Raw genomic sequence first — 5552 nt, forward strand, 5'->3', positions numbered from 1 at the left:
GGAAGGGGGACGGATTTGGCTGGTTTCTGTTATCAAGCCGGGCCGCGAGGGAAAACAAACTGTTGGAAAATGGAAAGCAGAAGAAAACTTCACAATTTCCACCACTTTGTGGTGTTGTTGTACAGCCTTAAAACGCATATTGATTTCTGATGTTCAGTTCAGATTAAACTCTTAATAATTGTTAATTTATTCTGTTTTGTAATCAAATGCATCGGTTTTAGTATTTAATTGAAAGGTAAATATCAAGTGGTAACGAATTAAATAAGCGAACAAATTGAAAATGGCTATCAAAATAATATTAAAGCTGATTGATCGCAATAAAGTTCACTTGAATCCTATGCTAAATATAGCATTTAGGAAAAATGCAGTGAAGTCATATCGGGCGGCCATACGCCAATTCATCAGAACCTTAGCTAACGCAGCTTAAAACAAAAATGTTAGCATTTGTTTGGCTTTACGGTAGCCTTGGTTATCAAATATCACTCCGTGTTTGCTTCGAAGTTATTGAATTTGTTCCTCTGGTTTAGATTTGTTATAATATATGCTGTACACCACTACCGAGTGCCATTAGTTGGGGGGGCTTGTTTGGTTTCAATAAAACGTTATAATTTACCAATATCGAAGCTATTTTTACAAGTTGCCCCTTCCAGGAGATTGGCTGATGGCTAACTGCAACTGTCCCTGCACTGCACTTAACGGCGATGTCTGTTATCGCTGCGTTCTGCGTCAGGATAAGACTACTACTTGACACTCTGATCTTTTTTAAGATAGGAGCAAGCAAAAAAGTAGTCAATAGAATCAATAGAAAATTGAAAAGCAAATATGGAGCTAACATGTGTGAAAGGAAATCATAAAACCAGCATGTTCAATCGAGGTTAACAAAATGGCTATTATCTTTCTTGAAATCGTAAGTCTCAGGAAAATGTGGTTATAATTTTAATCCATTAAACCGAGACATGAAGAACTTACGGCACAAAGAGTCTTTTGCAAAATATACTTATATCGTTCATGTTCCAACTCTATTTTTTCCATAAAATGTTTCACAAATTTAACAGTTTATACATCAGTATCTAGCAATTCATAGCAATTCTGCGAATAGAAACCATTTAAAATTTAAAACGATATAATGGTTCCGAGCAACCGCTAGGCAGCAAAAGTTAATTGCATAATTTACCTGTGCCCGATAGGGGCTGGAGTCTATCTTGTTATTTTTATTTTCAGACCTAAACAACACTTAACCTCCAATAAAATGTAAAATTTGATTTAGAAATTGTCTATGCAAACGCAAACAATTAAATGTGTTCCAAATCCAATGGGTACGGATTCTTATCAAGCTGTATCACTGTGTTCAACATTGATTATATTCGATTTATGTAAAACCAGCGCATTATGTGATCATTTGTTTGCAGTTAAGCAATAGTACACACCCTCATTGTGCAAGCTTGCGTAATGTGTTGCCTTCAGACCAACCGAACACCACGTACGCCGTAATTGCTCGACTAGCAAACAAAACGAAGGAAGATGTACGCGAAATTAGCTTTTAATGAACATCTTACGGCGCGTCTAACGACATTTGCCAAGAATTTCATTACGGTGCTTCGGGCGAAATGTTAAACAATCTATTGATTGAACCACTCTCCGCCACGACAAAGCATAACACCCAGCATCGATTCGCCCGAAACATCCGTGGAAACCGTGCGTATGACGTTTGGGCCTGCCGGAGCTTAATTATCTGTTAAAAACGAGACCACTGTTCTGCGACGGCCCTGATGCAGTCGGGTAAAAGATGTTAAAGACACCCAGCGGCGTAACCACCGTATCGAGAAGCGTGTGCGGAACTAATGAAGACGTTAAATGAAATTTTACAACGAAGTCATGTTTTCCCATTTCTTGTTGCTCCCGTTTGATGTGCGAAGATTGTTTCTGCCTCTCGCTAAAATAAGCGCAAACGCGCTTACTGATTGTGTGAGAATTTTCAAATCAAAAAAGAAAACACGCGATATCAGTCCAAAGGGTGATGCGAAGCGAGCATCTGCTGCTTATTTAGGCTTTGGCTTTTAGTTTCATATCATTAGGTCAATATCTATGCCGCACTGCTTTCCAATGAGCACGATGAACGTATTCCCTGCTAGTGATGGAAGGGTCTAACTTTAATAGATGGAAATCATCTCACAAGCGAAAGGCGTTCGCCACTATTGAATAATTCATATACGGAAACTAAACCCAAAGTATCGCGCACCCCAGCGAGCCTGAAAAACAAATGACCCTTTTATCCCTGAATCAAGAAGTCGGATATATATTTTACAAAGAATCGATCCCCTTTCAGAGAGCATTTTACCGTGCCGAATGAAAAACCCGGTAGGATTACAGCAACAAACAAACTTAAAGTTCATCCTGCAATGATTTGAATAGTAAACAGAAGAATAAATATGCATTTACACCCTCAAACGTTATTTTATTGTTTTTTTTTCCTCTATGTTTTGTTTCGAATATGGAAATTTCCATCAGGTTTGAAAAATACGAAATTCAAAACAAAAATTCCTTTCTCTGCATTAATTCCAAGACACGACACAACCAAGTGAAGTTGATTTACAACGCATTCACCACCATGAACTGTTTAAAGCTCCACCATCTGTAAAACTATTTTTACCCGTAAAAAAAAACATATTTAAAAAACTACAACCCTTTCACTATCATTTCATCTTCACGCCAGCGCTGACATGAAGCGCCAAAACTCATCAACTGGCAATCGTGTTTTATACGACACCGTGAAACTGACAGTTTCCTCGCGCGGGAGATAGAGAAAAAAAAAACAACGCCATAGCGAACGAAAAATTTCACGCCCACTAAATGAAAATAAGTTTCCACGAGCGTCACGGGTGTTGCGAAAACTTTTCCGTGTAAAAAAGGTTTTGATGACGGCGAAAAATAAACCCTCCGGCTAAGGTTATTTCGTTTTCTTCTCGTACTGGCAAAAATTAAAAACAAAGTTCAACAGGGCGTCGCGCTAGTAACACCTGAGGGCGGAGGTTATCCCTGTGCCACCCGAAGGCATGAGGGATAAAATTGGTTGTGCAAAACTTTCCCGATGCCGTATTTCCCTTCGGGATACTTTTATTCGTCTTCAGACGTGTGCATACAAAACCGTTGATAGTTTGTTTAAAAAACGGAAGACTTCTACGCAGCTATGGTTAATTATTAAAAGTAAATAAAAACAAACTTTCGTAAGTGTTACAAGAATACTTACAAAAGCAATGCGACCAAAACAAATCTTACCACCCATCAAAACTTCCTATCGATCGACACATTCACGCGCTGCTGGTACACACATACCACGCCATTCGGCAACACCATCAAGCGCCCAGACATCAAACACCGTGCGCCAGGCATGACTACCACTCATTATCTTCGACGAAGTGATCAACAGTAATTAACCTCTCCCTTACACAGTCACTTTCAGACACTTATTTGTTTGTGCGTCAAAAAGTTTGTTGCTTCAAACCTGTTAATAGTGTTAGCGGCGGAGGGGCGGTGGGGCGCCCGGTGGAGGGGTGGCAAAGTTAAACACAAGTTCTGCAATTATCTGCGCCAAAAGCTCTCCAAGTAGGCGTGAAATCAATTAACGTCCGTGTAATTGATTTGCAAACGTGTTTGGCTCTAGTTTTTCCTCCTCGGGTCAGTTTTGTGCTTTGGAAGGAGAATGTTTCACATACTTTCCTAATCTGCATGTTGCAGTGAGCGTTCTTTTTAAAGTGTCTCTCGCACATAACGAAAGTTTAGGATTGAAAACTACCTTTTTAAAGTATGCTTGAACGGTTCTTTGTGGGCTTCTAATGTTCGACATCGATGCGCCTATTTTTAACCAACCGATGTGGCCATTTTCACCCGCCTCCGTAACCTACTGGCCCCGAACAAAGCGAACCAAAAACGCATTCAATCATCTCGACCCGACTGTTCCGTCGGATCTGACGTGGGACGTAGTTAATTTCCCTTTTTGAATTTCATTTCCTTTTGTCGAACTACCGGTCGAGCTGGACGCCGGGAGAGGCATGAATTAGAAACGAGACGATGAATGAAAGAGAAATGTTGTGGGTTTTCCGTTCGTTAGCAGAGCGGTTGAATGATTTGTTTCCCAATTCAGCATCCCATCTTACGTGTAACGTCTCATATCAATGGATTCAATTCCTTTTAGATATCGGAATTAAAGACCAACCTCAAAAGATGTTCTGAACGCAAAGAAATGGTTCTCATTACATCAACTTCATCTGGTTGGAAGACGAATTCATTATTTTTGCGTTCATACTTGACTTGGCCCTTCCGCCAACTTCATCTGCAAAAATGACTTTTGTAGTCAAATTAATTTCACAACCACAGCAGATTGGGAACAAATAGTCACAATCTTCAATCCCGATCCGATCTGAAAATGACGTTATCTCAAACGTTACGCCAAGAGCTTAATTGCACTTTCTTACTGTCATGCTGTCCGCATTATCTCGACACAGGTGCTGCAATTGAATGCAATGCTGTCGGTGAAGCGCTTTACTCACCAAAAAACCCCTCCCTAAGAGTGTGTTCTTTTCACAAACAAACTCTTACAAAGATGCTTCCCACAGTACATACCTCCACGGATCAATTGCAGAGATTAAACTGATTGAATTTGCCGATAATGCTGACCGAGCAGCCGGCGCAAGAGAGGAAAAGACATTAAAAATCAATTCCCATCGCTGGTGCAACCAGCTGGATACCGGCTGGAGATGATTACTTTGATGCTGGAAGATTGTGTTCAGATTTTATCTTTACCATTCTCAGCTTTCGGCTCATTTGCGATGGTTCTGACAGGTTGCTTGTTGTGCCGTGCTGCTGATGTGAAATCTAGATCTTCATTATGTCCATGCTGCCCATGACGATTGTGAATTTTAATCAAAGACATTGGACTAGAGATATTTACTTTCAATTTAAACTCGATCCAACACTTAAATACTATCAAGGTAAAAATGTTACACTGTTAGTTTCCGCTCTTTCTGTTCCACAAGACAAACCGTTTAGAGTATGATTGTGTAATAACAATTCCAGTTCAATTCTATGCACCTTCGCTAACGATCGTTCCAACAAGAACCATTTTGCAGTACCCACCCAACAATCGCTCCATGTGTTCCATTCTACCCGCAACTAAGCTCTAAATTTCCCATGTAACATACATTCCACTTTCCGTTGCAGTATTATAGCGCCAGTTTTAGAACTACACGCCCCACACAGCATGAAATCCGTTCCAACGCTACCGTTAACACGGGTATACAATTTTGATGGCTTTTTTGGCCAATTTTTCGGCCCCGCAAAATGTCGCAAACTCTGCGCTCATCAATTGTGCATGGGGCAGTTAAAAAGTGCAATCGCTTCGGCAGCAAACAAAACACCCCAGTGGCACACCGTGCGGGTGGAGAGTTTAAAAAAACACAGGCGAAGGTAGCGTGGTATGTTGTTTCCGCTACCAAACTCCTACGTCCTTTAAACACACACACACATACACCCGACACCATCCAACCATGGTGACC

The sequence above is a fragment of the Anopheles marshallii genome, chromosome 3 (genome assembly GCF_943734725.1).
Source record: "Anopheles marshallii chromosome 3, idAnoMarsDA_429_01, whole genome shotgun sequence".
In the NCBI taxonomy this organism is placed as follows: domain Eukaryota; kingdom Metazoa; phylum Arthropoda; class Insecta; order Diptera; family Culicidae; genus Anopheles; species Anopheles marshallii.